General features: G+C 28.6%; 1 non-coding gene across 1 annotated transcript; it reads right to left on the bottom strand.

Annotated features, from left to right (window-relative positions):
- Positions 1-19,607: 19,607 nt before the first annotated feature.
- On the bottom strand, positions 19,608-19,713 carry LOC114740258 (small nucleolar RNA R71). Its single transcript, XR_003739674.1, has one exon. It is a non-coding gene; the product is annotated as a small nucleolar RNA R71 (small nucleolar RNA).
- Between the last annotated feature and the right edge of the window lie 1,557 nt (positions 19,714-21,270).

The following is a 21,270-nucleotide window of genomic DNA, read 5'->3' as shown; positions in this document are numbered from 1 at the left end:
GCGTGCAAGGGAAAAAATTATTTAAAGTACTGGGTAATTAAATGAGATTCTTAATCCAATAATATAATATGCTAATAATACTTATTAAAAATAACCAATATTGTCTCACAATGTACACAACAAATCTTTCATTGTCCAAAATTAATGTGCCCTAGATAACATTAATTGTAAGACATTATTTATTCAGTTGTTTAAACTTTTTAGAGGATACTTTGGTATTTTCTGTATAAAGAAATTGAACTCGTGATTTGTTTGACATCATTCAATTAAATTATGGATAAGAGTTATTGAATCCTGAAAAAAAAAATGTTGAAACATTTTATATTCATGTGATCTGAGTTAATGAGAATTAGTAATATTAAAAAATAATAATTGGATAAGCTGGAAATAAGGAGGAAAAAAAAGAAAGAAATTTCTCATAGAAGTAACCTGAGGAGAGGTCAATTTTTCTTTTAAAAAGAAAAACAAAGGATGGCCCATTAACGCGTTTGCGTGTGAGTGACAATAAGTTGTTGGACATGAGACTTCACAATAATGTCTGCATCAAAATTATAGTCAGCTTTGAAATTTGATACCTTGACCACGTAATTACTCATTTTATTTATTTATTTATTCATTCGCTTGTTTGTTTTATGCTTTCTGGTTGTATTTTTAAATTTTAAATTTGGGGAGAGGTATAACTTATTTTATAAGTTTTAATTTAGTTTTATCTTATTATTTGATACATTTTTATTTTAATTTTGTCATCAATTATTTGCTCTCTCCATTATCACATACTATCTCGTCATATTTTCCTATACATTCTTTTGTATTTATTTTTTTACTTATTATAAGGGGATATTTGTGAAACAAAATCATATTCTTAACTTATTTATTATTTTAAATAATTTTAACTATTTTTTTATTATATAAATGAATTATTTAAAATTTATAATAAAGACGGGATGCAGTGTGTAACAACCTCTCTTAACCTCAAAAACACTGAAGAAATGCCCGCGTCTCACCTCATGAAAATTATCTCATTAGGTATATCATGTCCACGCATACCTATTCTAGAATTTTCTTTTTAATCGTTGGAATATCAAGATATGAGACCTTACGCAACTTTGCCTCCTAGATGTATAATGTTTTATCTAAAATATTGTTGTAAAAAATTCTTATTAAGAAATATTTTTAATGCATATAATCAAAGAGAGCAGTTTAGAAAAATTAATACATATTTGTTATAATTAACTAACTTAACTAATATTTTTAATCTTTTTTAAATTAATTATTTATCTCATATATTAACTTATTAAAGGCCGAAGATAGTATTTACTACCAAAACTTAATACTCTTCCAATTCTAAATATAAAACTCATTTTGTAGTATATAAAATAAATTTAATATTTAGAATCAAAGTAGATATATACACACATATTTTAGCGGCGGGGCCTAAACGATTACAAATTGTGAAGTGAGTTCCACACGCTCCCATGATTACACCCTTGTGTTTTATATACTGGCATACCTAATGGCTCATACATGTGACTAAGATTGTTCACGGGACAGATCAGGACTGGGACAGGCCCGTCCTGGTTCTGTCCTGGTGAACAGTAACGAGACAGAAAATCTGTCCCGTGTCCCGGTGTTATCCCGATCCCGGTTGGGACGGAACGGATCCGGGACGGGACCGGGATGTCCTGAAATTTTTTTTAATTTTTTAATAAAATTGATTTTTTTAATTATATTTTTTTGGCTTAGACTTTATAAAAACATCTTTTTATTTTTTTTATTTGTTTGGGCACTCTTAAACAAAAAATCAAAATATTACATATAATAGTCATTAAAAACTCTAAACAAAAGCTTTTAACACAATAAAAACTTGCTAAAAATTCTAATTATCAACAATCTCAAATCATCAACAAATATAAAAACTCTAAATAAATATATCTATAGTTCCATATAATAGTCTCAAATCTTAAAAAAATGATATTATATAAATAGGATAAAAATTAAAAAAAAAAGGAACCGGGACGGGACGACCCCGTCCCGATTCCTTTTTTGTCCCGTCCCGTCCCAATAAGACCGGGATCGGAACGAGTCACCGGGCCGGCCCGGCCCGGCCTTGAACACCCCTGCATGTAACTATAGTTTTAATAAAATTTATATATGATTCATTTCTCTGTTTTTTTTTGGGGTGATAATTCATTTCTCATATTTTGTTGTCTACACATGATCACGCTAAAGCTTTTTTTTTTTTTGTGTGGCTAAAGTATAAGTACCCTCCTATTGGAGGCAATTCTATTTGTAGTACTGTTAGGCACTAAATGTGGGTACTTCTTTTAGTAAAAATTCAAACCTTGATTCGTCATGTTGTAAGAAATTAGCTTTTCATGTTTTTTAATTGAGGGGTGGGGGTTAAAGGGTAAATTTGTCCCAAACATTCCTTTTAAGGAAGAAATTGGTATCCTAAACTTTCCACAGGAGGAATGCTTTTGGCTTACTTGTGATCAAATCATAACAGGAATCCAATAACATGTATAACCAACAAGAAAACTGTTCATATTCACAAGTTTTGACCGGAGATCTTGATACGCAAGCTCACAAACAAATTGAAATCATACAAGTAACATATAACCCTAAATATTTCCCTCAGTCATAAATGTAAAATCTATTATTATTAATTACACTATAAAATATGTCTTAATCAAGTATGAAAAGAGTATTTGACAAGATTTTACAATAACACTACAAAGATAACCAAAAGCACCACTCGTTATTTAATTCAAAACCCTGGATAAACAAGAAAGCAAACAACATATAACAATTGAAAATAATTGTTGTTAATATTATCACTAAAAAAATAGTTGCTGTTAATATTAACAACTAATATATAACCTTTATAATACTACTCTTCCGGTCCTTAATATAGGACCCAATTAGTGAGTTGGTTTTAGTCTTAAATATAAGACCCATTTATCATATTTATCAATTTTTTTCTAAATTACCCTTATGGATACTCCCTCAACCATAATCAAGTAGAAGAGAAGGATGAGATATTAAAAAAGATGATTATAGTATTTTAGGAAAAATGTGTCACATTTCTTATAATTAACTAACTTACCTAACTTTCTTAATCTAATCAAATTAGTTAAATGGGTCTTATATTAAGAACTAGAAGAGTATTTATAAGTCACTTTTGATATATTTCACTAGAATAAAAAAACTTAAATCTCATTAATTTGGTCTTAAAAGTCAACAACTTTGTAACTTTACTTCCATCTAATATACTAGGACAAGAAAATCGTTTTTCTGTCTAATAAATAGAACTGGAGGAATAATTAACATCAATATGGATTTAGAAATGTTTTTATTTTCCCTTAGTTTATTGCAACTTTGTAATGTTGTTATTCCTTAATATCATTTTGCCTTTTATTCCAAAAAGAAAATAAATATACAATTTACAAAAATTCATATTATTCATAAATCATGAATAACACGACACAACTATTTAATAGACATACAAAGAGCTTATCAAGTAGGTTAACGAGTAAATTAGGATCCAAATCAATGTCTAATCACATGATTAATAAATATGACTGGCATTGTCATTTTTAGGTCTCATAGGGTCAACAATATTTTTATAACTGGGGCCCATGTTTTTGCAAGTTTGGGCCACAGCCCATTTAAGATGCAACCCATTGACTAATAAATTAATGCCATCGGGGGTAACTCAGGATGGGACAAAATTGATGACACGTAAAGAAAGTGATTGACGATTATTACTGAAATTATATGGACCACTAATTAATTTAATGTCATTTTTTCAAGTGTCCATTCATTTGTAGTTTTTAAAATTTGTTGAACATTGGGGCCAGTTCCTCATAAACCATAGTAAACTAAAGTTTAAATTTTTGATAAAAAAGATGTCTACATTTAATGCTTGATAATATTTTGAACAGGATTGTTTCTGATAGAAGGATAAATTCTTGAACAGAATTATTTCTGATAAAAGAATATATGTGCTTAGCAAAAGAATAATAATACAACTTGATGAATATATGATGTAAACTGTTAATTCAAAATTAACCAACCGAATAAAAAATAGATTATAGTTAAAGTAAAATAATAAAATTATAAGATTTTAATCTTAGCCAAATTTTATCAATTATAGACTATTTTTACACAGTTTAAAATTTTTTAATAATTTTTAAATTCTTACTAAATTTAATTTTTAATTATTTTGAACTAAATTTTTTCTGCCAAAATTTTTAACTAGATTTAGGACTTAACTTGGTTTAAACTTTGGTTTAGTTTAATGTTAAGAAAATTATCTTTTTGAGTTTTTAGAATGCAAAATAGAAAATTATTAAAAAAATAAAATAAATAATAAATATAATGCCTCCACATCAAGTTTTTAATAAACAACTTTAAATTTATCATACATTAAATAAACTAATTTTTTTCAAAAAGAAAATTGGAGACAATGTGGAACCACCTGTCCCAAGAAGGATGAGCAAAGGGCAAAGAGCCAAAGACAAAAGAATGTAACAATTTTATGCGGAAAATCTTAAATGGAAAAAAAACCAATTAGCTAATGCAGTGGGTAAAATGTTGCTTTCTTTTCTTTGTGCATTGAAAGAGTGAAAAGGAAAAGATAGTAAGTTGTTGTTTTCTTTAATTTCTCGATTACCTTAATTTGGCTTTTCTACAACTATTTTTTCTATTTTTAATTTTTTGTTATTACCCGGTTAATAATGCTATTACTCTATTTAATAGTGATTAGTACTAGTACATGGTATTGATGGATCACACGTTTTATTGAAAGTTTTGACAATGGAAGCCAAGAAGATCTTGTAACTTTTTTCTTTCCGTAGAAAAACATATAAGGACATTCAAAAATATTGAAATTTCGGCATAGCTTCTTGAAATGACCTAATTTCTATGAAGGTTTAATGGAATATACTGAAACTAAATTTTTGCAAGATGGGCTAATTGTCCTTTGTGAAGTTAGTTGTTGCTGTATAAGTATTTGTTAGTTGTTGATTTGGATAAAAACCAAATTATGATTTTAAAAGTGATTTTACAGTATATAGAGTAAATATGTAAAGAAATTTATTTCGATTTGTAAAAAAATACTTCTAAAAAGAACTTATGAGGATTACATTCTTTTAAATTTATAACAATTAATTCAAAATATAAATAGTTTTTATCGAAAATTAATAAATAAACTGACTCTTCGCATGGCCAACAAAAAAGTCCTAAAATGTAAATACTGTAAAGTTTGGAGGCGTCATCGTTGAATGAAAGGCTTGTTCAGCTCAAAGTCCAATATGAGGGTGGGCAAAAATAAATGAGAGGTTTCAAATTTAAAGCTAAACATCAATAGGACTGGGTCTAGTTGAAATTGAAAGAATTAGTTTTACAACGTAGTAAATTAAAATTTGAATTTCTGTTAAAAAAGATGTTTACATTTAATGTCTTGATAATACTTCGAATAAGATTATTTCTAATAAAAAAATACCTATACTTTAACATGAAAAAAAAAAGCTAAACAAAATAACCCAATTCAAAATGAGCTAAGCTTGAGCTTTAGTTTGTTTGGGTCCATAGTGATTTTCTTTTCTTTTTATTTTCTTATTACTTTTGGCTGGTATGGTCCATAAGACTGATTAAAGATGCTTTAAAAAATAAATATTATTATTTTCCCATGAAAAAAGAATACAATTAAGAGAAAAGGTTTCGATGACCTAATTTTAAAATATCGAAGAACAGTGTTAGGTTAATCAAAGTAAGAGGACAGGTTTGAAGAAAGAAATGTGCAATTTCACACCTTTCCTCTTCTCAAAATGATGGTTGGGCTAAGTTTTCATTATTTATTAATCAGTTAGTCTAAGCCTGGTCAAAAAAAAATTTAGTCTAAGGATAACAACCATGAAAAATAAAAACGTAGAAATGAAATATTTATATCTGAAAATATAACGCTAAAAGAAAATGGTCCTTTCTGCTGGAAAAAAAAATAGAGAAAATGGTTTTTTCAAAACTGAGTAATTCATTATTAATATTTAATGAATATGAAAAAAATGGAAAAACAATTCGTTAACGAGTTGTGAAGAGAACAGCTTGAAGCACTACTATAGGAAAAGAGCATTTCAAAGACTAGAAAACCAACCGGGAAAAAGAAAACATAAAAAATTAAAAATAATTATAATGAAACAAAATATGTAATACTTAAATAATAATAATAAATCAATACTCTTATTTTAAATTATAAAAAAAACTAAGTAACTTACGTCTCAGTAAATTAATTAATAATATGGTGTCTTATATGAGAAATATGAGAATAGCTAGTTCTTAATTTTTAATATGGAGAATTACAATGAGGTCCCACACAAGGAAAAAAATTACAAGACAACTTCTAGATGTTGTTATTCTCCACTCTAGAGTTTGTGGCTGTTCAGGTTGTTATTAGACCTTTTAGTAATTATTTCTCTTATAATAAGACTTGATTGTAATTCTCTCTTTTTAATACTCACTAATGGCATGTTCAAAAAAAACTTATTAATTACACTTTAAAAATTAAAAAATATCTTGCTTTAAAAACCATACTACTAGTACCTCACAAAAGGGGAAAAAAAAAATCTCCCGTGGTTTAAAAGAGAGGGAATAATTAATAAGGTTGCTTCCGCATATAATGCTTGCCTCTTTTGAGTTTTTCTGAAATAGCAGCAGGAATCCTAGAAGATGATGTTAATGCAATTAATGAAATTTTCAGAAAGTCAAGTAAGTCAGGATATTCAAAAGGTTTTTTCTTTTTAAAAATAACTCTTCTTCGTTGATGTGAGAGAGAGAGAGAGAGAGAGAGAGTTGTGTTTGTTTCAATTAGTGACTTCCATTCTGGTTTCTTTGTACTGCTTTGCCTTTCAGTCTTTCACTCTGTTCGCCACTTTTCTCCAATGAAATTTTGGGCGAATTTCATCATCACAGACTTGAAATTGACAACACTAACATTTAATGATCTTAAATATCAATTTCATTAGCCAAAGAAAATCAGCAATACATTTATAATAGAATGCTTTGGTCCAAAAACTCGTTCAGAGTTGTTTAACTGAATTGACACTTAACTACTTTTTAGATTTTGTTTAAACATGTGGTTGTGTGTTTGACATGCCTGAGTCACTTTGATTAGATTTTAGATTGTTAAAAAATTTTTTTTAGTCCTATATATAAATCACTTATAATTAATTCATATATACTAATGAAAACGATACAAAAACATTAAATTTATCATAAAATTTAAGTAATTTTTATATTACTTCTATTAACTACACTATAGTTTGATATTGCATCAATTTATACTCTCTCATTATTTTTATTTTTATTTTTGGTAGAGACTCTCTCATTATTTTTATTAAATATGAGCATACGTTGAAAACATATTTAATATTTCTTGAAAAATATGAAATGCCTTATAAAACGAATAAAAAACCCATTCTAATAGGCATCATGTGATAGGGACTGGATGGAGCACAATAAAACTTCTGTTATCAAATGTAAACAATATTACAAACTTCCATAAACATTTAATGTGGTATTCAAAAAAAATATCCTATGCATTTAGACACAACAAAGGAAAGACAATTTTTTTTAAGACACAAAACCATTTTTGTTCACACAAAATATCCTATTCATTTAATGTGGTATGTCTCTGTTACAAGTTTAAATTTTCACAAGAAGTTATGGACAGAAAAGTTGGGAAGCTATTATGAATTTAATTTTTTTTATTATCCACCCTTCTGTAGAGAGGATGTGGATGATGTTGATTTGTAATTCTCTGCTGCTTCCACTTTTTTTTTTTTTAATGAAATGATATATTCCAGTTTTATTTACAAAAATGAAATGAAATTTTATCATCATAAATTAATTTATAGTTTTAAAAATTAGCAAATTTAAATAATAAATCCAGTTAAAAATTATTTTTATAAATTTAGAGATTATAAGTAATCTCTGTATGAAAAATTATTATTGAATTAATCTCTCCAATATAATTTTTATTTTATGGTTATTTAGTATTATTATTTTAATAATATCGTATGTGAAATATTGCCTAAAATTTATATATTATTTTTTTTATTCAAAGAAAAATAATTCTATTAGAGGTTAAGAAGAATATCCAGGAATATGCCAGATTCTTGTCATTCCATCTTCTTTGTATAATGTAGGGGGTGTTTGGATGGAAACCAAACCATAGTTTCAAAAATACTTTTACAATTTACGAAGTAAATATGTGGAAGAGTTTGTCTCGTTTTACGAAAAAGTGTTTCTTAGAAGCATTTTTCAAGGTTACCAAACACTCCCGTAATCTTTGTTATGTGGCCCACTCAGATCTGTTTGAGATGATAAAAAGTTTGAAGAGGCACAAACACAACATTGAAAATTAATTATTTCCTATTAAAAATTAATTATTTAATCTCTATATGGCTAAGCTTCTAAATTGTCACTTGGTGAACTTTATCAATCATCCTCCAATATCTCCATCCTTTAGTTTGCATCATTATTACATCATAATAGTTTAATTTAATCAACAACTATATTACAGAAATTAAGCTTTTAGTGTCTCTAGTCAATGAAATTTTATATCTTAATTCAACATCAATATTCATAAATAAATAAATCTAGTTGCATTGTTTACAAATCAAACCCGTAAAATTTAAACTTCTCGAGACTTACGAATATTAAATGAAATTGGGAGACATGTTCGTATTTAATTTTTATACTTGGAACCTATAGATATTTTTTTCTTAGAAAAATTAATTGACTTCGAGAAAGGGTTGAATTTATTTACAAGGCTTCGACGAAGACACAATTCTATTATTTTTCAAAAAATAATAAGTTATTACTGTTATAAATTATTTAAAGGTGATTTGTAAAACTCATAGTAAGGTTTGAAGAAAGAAATGTGCAATTTTTCACCTTTTCTCTTCTCAAAATTATGGTTGGGCTAAGTTTTCATTATTTATTAATCAAGTTGGTCTAAGCCCGGTCAAAAAAAAAAGTTAGTCTAAGGATAACAACCATGAAAAATAAAAACGTAGAAATGAAATATTTTATATCTGAAAATATAAATCTAAAAGAAAATGGTCCCTTCTGCTGAGAAAAAAACAGAGAAAATGATTTTTTTTTTAAAAACTGAGTAATGCATGATTTTTTAATACTCACTAATGACATGTTCAAAAAAAAAAAATTAATTACACCTCAAAAACTAAAAAGTATCTTGCTTTAAATACCACACTATTAGTACTTCACAAAAGAGAAAAATCTCCCATGGTTTAAAAGAGAGGGAATAATTAATAAGGTTGCTTCCGCATATAATGCTTGCCTCTTTTGAGTTTTTCTGAAATAGCAGCAGGAATCCTAGAAGATGATGTTAATGCAATTAATGAAATTTTCAGAAAGTCAAGTAAGTAGAATATTCAAAAGGTTTTTTCTTTTTAAAAATAACTCTTCTTCATTGATGTGAGAGCGAGAGAGAGAGAGAGAGTTGTGTTTGTTTCAATTAGTGACTTCCATTCTGGTTTCTTTGTACTGCTTTGCCTTTCAGACTTTCACTCTGTGCCACTTTCCTCCCATGAAATTTTGGGCAAATTTCATCAACACAGACTTGAAATTGACAACACTAACATTTAATGATCTTAAATATCAAAGAAAGGAGATTTCATCAGCCAAAGAAAATCAGCAATGCATTTATAATAGAATGCTTCGGTCCAAAAACTGAATAAAACTCGTTCAGAGTTGTTTGACTGAATTAACACTTAACTACTTTTTAGATTTTGTTTAAACATGTCGTTGTGTGTTTGACATGCGTGAGTTATTTTGATTAGATTAAGAATGTAAAAAAAAAATTCTTTTAGTCATATAGATAAATCACTTATAATTAATTCATATATACTAATGAAAACGATGAAAAAACATTAAATTTATCATAAAATTTAAGTAATTTTTATATTACTTCTATTAACTACACTATACTTTGATATTACATTAATTTATACTCTCTCGTTATTTTTATTAAATATGAGCATACGTTGAAAAACATATTTAATATTTCTTGAAAAATATGCAATGCCTTCTAAAACCAATAAAAAACACATTCTAATAAGCATCATGTGATAGGGACTGGAAGGAGCACAATAAAACTTCTGTTATCAAATATAAACAATATTACAAACTTCCATAAACATTTAATGTGGTATTCAAAAAAAATATCATATGCATTTAGACGCAACAAAGGAAAGACAATTTTTTTAAGACATAAAACCATTTTTGTTCATTATGTCTCTGTTACAAGTTTAAATTTTCACAAGAAGTTTTAACTTCTGTATGGACAGAAAAGTAGGGAAGCTATTGTGAATTTAATTTTTTGATTATCCACCCTTCTGTAGAGAGGATGTGGATGACGTTGATTTGAAATTCTCTGCTGCTTCTACTTTTTTTTTATAAAATTTTGTGAAATGATATATTCCAGTTTTATTTACAAAAATGAAATGAAATTTTATCATCATAAATTGATTTATACTTTAAAAAATTACCAAATTTAAATAATAAATCCAGTTAAAAATTATTTTTATAAATTTAGAGATTATAAGTAATCTCTGTATGAAAAATTAGTGTTGAATTAATCTCTCCAATATAATTTTTATTTTATGGTTATTTAGTATTATTATTTTAAAAATTTATATATTATTTTTTATTCAAAGAAAAATAATTCTATTAGAGGTTAAGAAGAATATCCAGGAATATGCCAAAGTCACGTCATTCCATCTTCTTTGTATAGTGTAATCTTTGTTATGTGGCCCACTCAGATCGGTTTGAGATGATAAAAAGTTTGAAGAGGCACAAACACAACATTGAAAATTAATTATTTCCTATTAAAAATTAATTATTTAATCTCTATATGGCTAAGCTTCTAACTTGTCACTTGGTGAACTTCATCAATCATCCTCCAATATCTCCATCCTTTAGTTTGCATCATTATTACATCATAATAGTTTAATTTAAGCAACAACTATATTACAGAAATTAAGCTTTTAAGGTGTATTTGGCTCAATAGAAAGAATGAGAGGGGAGGGATTTTAATGAAGGAAAAGGAGATAAAATGAAGGGGAGGGATTTTAATATTACTTTGTTTGAATTACTATAAGGGGAGGGGAGTGGAGAAATTTTAATGTTACCTTGTTTGGTTTAGGAAGGAAAGGAAGATAAAATATTTTTGTATAGACAACTTTACCTTTATATAATTTAAGTTGATTTTTACAAACTTTATAAAGTAATTAATAAAATATAATTATAAATAATATTTAATATATGAGAGAAGAGAGGCATGATTGAATCCATAAATATACCAAATCACATATAATTTGGCAGTAAATGTTAACATGGGATGATTAGAAAATAATATAGGCATATGAGTCAACATGAGCCAAAATATTACTATTTCCCTCTAAATTCTCCTAATTTTAGAGTGGAGACTTATGAGGGGAGGGGAGGGAAAATGTTAAAATTTTTTTTTCCTCCCCTCCTAAAATTTTTGTCTTGCCAAATAAGAGAAAATGATTAAAATTCCTCCTTCTCCCCTTTTCCCCTCCAAATCCTTCGCACCAAACAGATCATAAAGTTTAAATTTTATATCTTAATTCAACATCAATATTCATAAATAAATAAATCTAGTTGCATTGAGACTTATTAATATTAAATGTGATTGGGAGACATGTTCCTATTTAATTTTTACACTTGGAACCTATAGATATTTTTTTTCCTTAGAAAAATTAATTGACTTCGAGAAAGGGTTGAATTTATTTACAAGGCTTCGATGAAGACACAATTCTATTATTTTTCAAAAAATAATAAGTTATTACTGTTATAAATTATTTAAAGGTGATTTGTAAAACTCATAGGATTTAATCACTTAAACTAGTTTGTCCATTTCAACAATGAACTTAGCAAGTTCTAGGTGGGTTGAATTTACAGGGAAAGATTAATTTTTGAAAGAGACGCAATTCACTAACTTTGACATGAAATTATGATTAGTACTAATAATATTTTATTTTTTTTCCACCTCTTAATAGTGTTATTTTATTAATTGAAAGCGATTTGTGAAGTTCAGTAGAACCAGTTCTTTAAAATAATAATTAACCAAAAAAAACAAAAGTAACAATTAACCTGACCATTGAGCAACAAGGTAAATGAAATCAATTATTTCAACATTTTATGCATTTCTGGTAGGGCCACATCCACATTTTTCGTTTTAAATAATAATAATAATAATAGTAGTAGTATTTAATCATCTAAATTTATTTTTCATTTTTCTCAAGTGTTATTCTTGAGCGATAGCAATGGAAACAACCATAAAATTTTGGATTCTATTTTCGTGTTCAATGAACTTTAGATCATTAGGTAACTCATTTGAATTTTTTTATTAATTTAGTATTCTTGAGTTTAACTTCGAAACTATGGTAGAATATTTTGGAAATTATCTCTTCTATATGATTTAAATGAAATTGAACTATTAAGTGTTACTATTAAGTGTTGAAGTGACAAGAGAATGAAGATTAAAATACTTGGTTCATTTTTGCAGGAATCGCATAAAATTTTGTTTATTTATTCAATGTTGAAAAAAAACAGATAATATATGTGTGTGTATTCCTCGTATCTCCTTTTATTCATCCCAACCTAATTTACCTATTAATTATTTTAATGTGGTTGGATGAATGGAGACTTACAATTTAAATTCGAGATATTTTTAAGGGAAAATATACTTATTAATTATTAAAAACTTATTAAAATTTTAATTTATATTTTATAATTTGGAAAATTACGATTAAATCGTTACCATTGATATATTTTTTATTTAGTTATTACCGGTGGTCCAGGCGCATTTGATATTACCAACTAATTTAAATTTAGCTACTACTAGATTCTAGTTTAGCACTTATCTAAGTTTCTTAAGTGTCTAGTCAAGGGTTCAATCATCGGTAGTGTGTATAGAAAAAATCACGTGACCAGCATTAAAACTCTTCGAAAAAGTCTATAATGTGAGGAGATTAGTTACTGTTACTAATGTTGGATGTCCTAGGCTTGACCAAAAAAAACTTTTTTAAAAAGTATACACTATTATGTAACTAATTATATGACCTTACTCAGTACTCAGTTGGTACATTGTATCCTAATTTAACTCACACATATGGTGAAATATAATGAAGAAAATTGCATTAATATAAATAACTAATAATAAATCTGAAACTGTAAATATAAAATTTAGATAGATGTCAAAAAAGATATTTTTCATTGACATCAATGATCACCGTAAATACTACTAAAATAACAAAAAAAAAAAGTAAGATTTTTCTCAAATCATAATCATTGCACCTCATAGTTATAATAAAATGAGAGCATTGGATGTTACTTCCCCAGTTGTGTTATCTCAATTAATTATAACTAACGAAAAGTTTAAGAAAATAAAAGATTCTTATATATAAATATACAACAATAATAGCCCAACCCATATACCAAAGAATATTTTAATTTTACGTAAGAAAAGGACAAGGCAGATGCGATATATATCCATTTGATTAAATATTGGATTTAATATACAGATAGGTAGATGGATAATTAAATAAATGTGAAGCTTTATGATTGTGCATTATTAAAAATAAACATAGGGATATAGTTGAAGTAACCTACTAGGAAAAGCACCTTTTGCAAACAATATTATTTTTTTTTTCAGTGAACAAACGAAATTAATTATTTATTAGCATACATGGTATTAAAACAACAGGTTACTTATCATTGGGCCATCTGCCAACTATTATCCATATAAAATCCTTTTTTTAAAAAAAAAAATTGAATCTTTAGAGAATTAAATTAATTAATATTGGATACTATTATAAAATTTGAACAGGTCTAAGTTACTTATATATGTAATTCAATTCATACTGTCATTATTTATATAACGAGAAAAAAGTTGGGCAACTCAAAAGATGAGCTTGATAGTAGTTGATACAACTGGCTATTTATAATTTATTGTTATTAGTTTCCTTTATTTATTCAGTATTAACATATATATATATATATATATGTATAAATAATAGATGGAATCTCACACACATGAAAGGGAATAAAACTTGTATATTAGTGAAGATTGCGACATCATTAAGAGGGCGTTACACGATGAACAAATAGATCATAAGTAGTTCAGAATATTATAATCCTTCAGAAAATGTAGTTACTTGTAATAAAGAAAATAATGGAAGAAACTGGATCGATAAATTTTTGATCCATTATATTTTTATAATTTTTAGACTTTTGGTACTGCCGACTGATTCAAATTCAAAAAAATTGAAAATTATCCTTATTTAAAACTATGAATTAGATCTTGAGAAGTGAAAAATAGAAAATTGTATTAAACTTTAAACATGAATAATTTTGAAAAATGTAATTATTTTCATTCAAAAAAAATGTAATTAATACTTCACTTGATGGCTTATAATATAAATTGAAGTAGTGTTCTCCAAATGTCTACAATGATGAAAATTCATACGTATGGGTGTAAAAAAAAAAAAATCATTGTATGTGCAATGATCAAAAAATGTATGAGAGACCAATGGGGGTTATGGTCTAGTGAAAAAAACTAATTCCTCATAATGTGACGAATCAAGATTCAAATTCACACTGAAAAATGTGTCTACATTTAGTACATGACAGTATCCCGAATAGAATTGTCTCTAATAAAAAGATACTTATATTAAAAAAAAAAATAACAAAAACAAAAAATGTACGAGAGAGGGGGCAGTGGAGCCTCCCCACCTTGTATATGTTTATCTTTGTCATTGTGCCATTGTGTTACTACGGCACCGTTATATATATATATATATATATATATATATCTTATTTACTAATCATTTTTAATATAGTTCATTAATTTTGTTTTAAAATTCAGTAACTTTTTTATTTTATTCTTAGTTAATATATACAAACATGATTACATTACATGTGCCTTATAGAAGCCAAGGAGTAATTAAAGAGATATTTTTGGACCATGGCAAGGCAAACTAAACTGAATAATGCAAGTTTTGCTTAAAACTTGTTTTAAAAAACAATTCTATAAAATTGTTTTGAGATAAAAAAGACAAAAAAACAGAAACAAACATGCCCATAAAACTTTCTTAATTTTTTTAAAATTAATTAATTAAGTTTTATAATAATAACTGAAAATAGTATTTCTTCCAGTCTTAAATATAAGATCTATTTTATAGTATAAATTATATTATAAAATAAATTTTATATTTAGGACCGGATAAGTACTATTCATTTTTTAAGTTCCACTTGGTAGAGCCCCAATCTGCTTGTTAATAAAACTCGGGTGTATGTGGATAAGGCCTTTCAAAACAGTTCATGAATCGCTCATTTTTTTTTTTGATATAAGAATCGCTAAATTTTGTTATTACATTATGATTGAATGTGTACGGATTAGGCCCAAGGCCCAGTTTTGGCTGATGCCAATTCATCAGTCTTTTTTGGTTTTCATGATTATCAAGTGCAATGCTTGAACTGAATAGAACAGGCCCATATAGTCTTCTTTTTTTGTTTGACGGGAGAACTTTAAGAAAAACCATGTATCTTTTGATTTGTGAATTTTTTTTTATCACTCCGTAAACTTAAATTTGGTTATCGCACGGTTTTCATAATTTCCTTTTTATAGTTCTTTACAAGTTATAAGAATGAAATTGTTTGGAGTCAAAATTGAAGAGCAACTGATAGAGAGAGAGTCTAGGGAGCAAAAGTTATATTTTTCCCAAAATAATATCTCCCCAAATACTAAAAATAAAAAATTAACCAGTGGAATTTTTATCAAAAGGCTGCAAACAGGAAAAAAAAAAATGCTTCAAATGCTACATAGTGGGAATTATTTCCTATTTATTACACTCAAAGTTGTTCTTGGCTTGAGCAACTTTTAAAATTCATCTTAGTAAGAATAATTTCTTCAATAAATATTGTTTCCCGCGCAGCTGAATTTTATCTTGGTGTGAACAACTTTTAAACTTCATCAACATTTGAATAACTTCTTCACAATCTCTCACCACACAAATATTCCTACAAGGATTTTAATGATGATTATATCATTAGAATAATGAGCTAATCATTATATAATGATAATAGTAATAATTAATATTACATTAATTAAAAAGTGATTAGTGAAAATAAGTAATGATTAAGTTTTATAAAATTAATAATAAATAATAACTAAATTGACATGAGCAAAAATAAGAATTAATTTACCTCACAAATAATGACTTCTGGTGCTATATCTTAGTCTCCTTCACGTACGCTGTGGTCGTTGTTGTATATTTACTTCTTGAGTTTGATCTCATATTTCATTTGTCTACGTAGTTGACGTATTTAAATCAAACTAAAGTGATTCGACTAAAGAAATTGATTGCCGCGGGGTGACAAATGCCTCATTTGATGGACCACCTTGCTCAAAAGGAGAAGTGTTATATTGATCGATAAATAATACAGGATCATCAAATAAGGACATGAACGACTGAAATTGAGGAGGATTAGGTGAGTTAGAATGGGATAATGTCGATGATGATGGCATGTGATGAGGGTAAAAATGAGTTGGATTGGAAGAGGTGATAGGGCTTGATGATAAAACTAGTATGTTATCAGAATGACTAAAATTTTGAGACTCTTGTTCACTTAAATTTTCATTTACAATTGGTGGTTGAGTTGACAAGTAACAGCTTTATCGTTTGCTTGGTCTATCTCAAGGAATTTGTGGATGAGATAGCTCAACTGTTGGTGGAGCTGGTTGAGAATTCATATTAAATTGTTGTTCTCTAACTGCGAGTAAGATGTTACGCTTGTCTCGAGCAACTCTTGCTCGATAATCAATGCAATCAAAGCATGTTGAACGAGAATTAATTGTTAGCCTATATAACTGTTCTGCTATGTGAGCATGAAATGAACAAAATATTAGGTTGAAACATTTTTTGTATAAAAGAAAATAATGATATTGATAAAAAAAACTAAAAAAACCTTGTCACATAGTCAGTATCACCACTAACACATTAGATCCATCGTCTTGTATATCTCTAATACCATTGTATGTACTCAGATGTTTGATCAAGCTCAACAAGTGCCAGAAGAGCATCAACAACAACATGTGGCCATCCATTCCACGCTTCAATAAAGTTTGAGTATTGTTGAGTCCAATTTGTGGTTATTCTGCCATGTAGCTGTGTTGCATGATAATTTCCTAAATAAACAGGCATGATAGGAATAGGTTGTTGATGATCGAATTGCCTTAGTACACGATCAGGGCGATGCCATTTTATAATATGAAAACATATTAGAGGAACCGAAGCAAGCCAAATTTCAGGTGTTGCCAAGCAATATTCTAGAATTAATTGGTGCATTTTAGAAGATTCATATGGTTGCAAAATTATATTGTCATCGGTTATTCTATCAAGGAGACTCCTATATTGGCATAAGGATGTGGCACTTGGACAAGGATTTTGTCTTACATTTTTCCATCTAACATTATCAACAAAAAAAAAAGTAGTATTAAAATTTGTAAAATTTTGATAATAAATGCATATCAAATATTTGTTGTGTGATTTTGGCATACCTGAAACCCAAAAGAGGTAAGAGAGGGTAGATATCAGACTTTGGATCTGGAAATACAGGTTGTTGGGGTGCTAGCATAGGAAAACGATCCCATGCTCATAAATGTAATAATGATAAGCACCCTCTAATCACATCTTCAGTTGGATTAGTAGCATTACCTAATTCTCTGTACAGGTGAGCTGAAATTGCTAAACCCCAACTAAAATTTCCAACTTCTTCCAAGTTATAAAGTAGTGGAAGGTACATTAAATACACCCTAGTACCTGATCTATCTGGCATGAGATATCCGCCAATCAACCTGAGAATATATGCACAAGTGAATTGTTGAACTTGTACACTGATATCCTTTTATCAATTATGGGATAAAAGATGATCTTGCAATAAATCTACTCAAATCTTTTATTATCTTTACTGCAGGAGATATAAAATTATTGAGAGAAGAAAATATCACAAATAAAAGATAAAATAATCAAAGAGCATTCCCAGAGGCAGCAACAGAGCATTGTTTGGACAGCGAATCAGCAAAGTTATTACTTTTGTTCATCCTGTGACAACAGCTGAGCAGAGGACCTCTATTGGATCCTTTGACAGTCTATTTCTCTTTTCTTCTTCCTTTATTCTGTCATGTTTGGGGATCTTAAAACAATACTATTTATGGTTTATTTTATTATGAGTTTCTAAATTCTCCAGTTGGGGTAGGGATGTAGCCCAACTGGGAAACTAGTTTTTATCAGTTTTTTTACTCTTTTTATGGCTTTTATGAATATCTTTTGATTTTTATATCTGTTTCTCTTATTCTTCATGTTGATTTTATAACTGGCCACTATTGAATCTAAATTATGGGTGATCTTGATGAACTGGCAGGTGAAGAGAAAACCTAGATCTGGAGAACTAGACATAAATACTAAGGCTATGGATAGTTCTAGATATTTATGGTGACTTACAACTATAGCTTCAAGATTTAACTAGTTGTTTGGGTGTTATGGGAACGAATTCAACTCTAATTAAATAGGGACTAATAATTTAGGAGAATATTAGAACACTTTAGGAGTAGTTGTCACTATAATAAATTAAAGAGTCAATTTAAAGGATAGAAACTAGCAACCCATAGGGTAAATCCTAAACCCCAACTCTTTAAGTGATTGGTTTTCCTTTTATATTTGATTTTCTCCTGCTTTTAATTTATTATTTTATATTATCTCATCAATCAATTCATCTATTCTTATTGTTATTTATTTGGATTAGTAAAAACGCAATCTCCCTGTGGGTACAACCCTAGATTACTCTAAGATTTTTACTACATCGAACCCGTACACTTGCGGGAGCGATCAAGTTTTTGGTGCCGTTGCCGAGGAGGCTACGGATTTACTAATTCTTCAAATTTTATTTTTCTTTATTTTTTACTAATTTTTGTTTTTATCTTTTGTCTTTATTTTATTTTAATTTTTTTTAATGCAATTAAGAAGTTCTGGTAACTCTACTTTGACTCCTATTAATTTAGAAATTGAACGATTTTGTATAAAAAATAGAAGTCAATGAAGAAGAGAGATGGCTGAGGGTGCTATTGTTCCAAAAGCAAAATATCATGTTCCGTGATATTCAACGCCTCCTTATTACTTCTAATCCATCTTGCATTAAGCTAAGTATTGCTGCGTGCAATTATGAATTTAAAAATATACATCTGAATGCACTACCCAATTTCAATGGCCATACAATTGAAGATGCCTTGGATTTTATAAGGGAGTATTATGTAGTAATTGACACATTGCCATTGAATGGCTTATCAAATGATGATTTGAAGTTGCGTTGCTTTCCATACTGTATGAAGGGAGGTGCTCGTTAATGGCTTCTACACTTACCAGAAGGTTTTATAACATCTTGGAATCAAATGTATGAGCAGTTTATGCTAAAATATTACTCACCATAGAAGACTTTAGAGTTAAGGGACAAGATTCACTTTTTCACGCAACTAGCTGATGAGTCATTTCATGAAGCATGGGAGCAGTATAATCTCCTCATTAGCCAATGTCCTCATCATCAATTCCCACATATACTCTTAATGGACTTTTTCTATAATGGGCTCACATCAGACAATCAAAGCAAAGTTGATAATGCAGCTCATGGTGACCCAAATAACATGATAGCTGAAGAAAGATAGGACATTTACAGGACTCTAGCATCAAATTCAAGGCAAAAGTCAATTCGAGGAAGGAGGGCAGTAGCTATTGAAGTCACTACTTCAAACCTATCTCTTGACTTAAGGGATTTAACAAAGTGTTTGAATTTATTAACGAAAACTTTTAATCTTGTTAATTCCCTTTCTACTTCATCTATTAATAATTCTCTTCATGCAGGCAATGATGGTGATTATGTGGAGGAGGCTAACTATATGGGTGCCAATCCCAAGAATGACCCATACTCTAACACATACAATCTGGGGTGGAGAAATCATCTTAATTTTGCTTGGCAAAATTCTACCCCTCAAAGGCCATAAGCACTATCAGGTTTCCAACAGCAAAGAAACACAATAGAGGATCACACAACAAGGTTGGAGGAAGCTTTAGCTCAAATGGCCACTCACCAAGCTAACCACATGAAGAACATGAATCAAGAAATTGAACCAACTCAAGCAAGTAGTTGCATCAACTCAAGCCTCTGTAAGAAACATAGAGTCGTAAATAGGAAACTTTAGAAAAACGTGGAAGCTCAAATAAGCAATTTGGCTAGCTTGCTTATTGGACAGAGTCAAAACAAATTTCCTAGCAATACTAAAGTCAATCCAAGGGAGGGAGTCATGGCAATCACCTTACGGAATGGTAAAGAACTTCAAGAAGCTAACATTGGGGCTAAAAGGACTTATAACAAGGTAAGTGATAAGAAGAATATTGGAGATAATGATGAGGTAATTAAAGTTCTCAAAGCCAATAATGTGATTCAAAGTAGTCCTTCTCCATCTAGACTCAAACCTTATGTACCTCCTATCCTAAATATTGAACATCTTAAAAAGAAAGATCAAGATTCAGGCTTCCAAAGGTTTCTCAAGATGTTAAGAAATATCCAAATTAATGTGCCTTTTATAGAAGCCTTAGCAAGAATACCTTCTTATCTCAAATACATCAAGGATATAGTTTCAAACAAGCAAAGGTTGGAAGATTATGCCACAGTGCCACTTACAGAGGAGTGCAGTGCAATTATATAGAAGAAGCTACCACCCAAACTGAATGATCCAGGGAGTTTCACTATTCCTTGTGATATTGGTTCTAATATTATTGAAAATTGTTTATGTGATTTAGGTGCTAGTGTTAATTTGATGCCTTATTCTTTATGCAGAAAGCTTGGGATAACAGATATTAAACCAATCAACGTGACCCTCTAGCTTGTAGATAGGTCAATTAGATATCCACGAGGCGTGGTTGAAGATATTATAGTTAAAGTCGGTAAAATTTATATTCCTATTGATTTTATTATTTTAGATATTGGGGATAACTGGAATGTCTCTCTAATATTAGGGAGGCCATTTTTAGTAACTGGTAGGGCTTTGATTGGTGTATGTGAAGGAACATTACTTTTTCAAGTGGGTAACCAAAACAAATTATTTCA

Source organism: Neltuma alba, unplaced genomic scaffold (assembly GCF_004799145.2).
Source record: "Neltuma alba isolate B1F8T4 unplaced genomic scaffold, ASM479914v2 tig00003082_pilon, whole genome shotgun sequence".
Taxonomy (NCBI): Eukaryota; Viridiplantae; Streptophyta; class Magnoliopsida; order Fabales; family Fabaceae; genus Neltuma; species Neltuma alba.
Note: the sequence above shows the minus strand (reverse complement) of the source record. Positions and strands in the feature narration are given on the sequence as shown.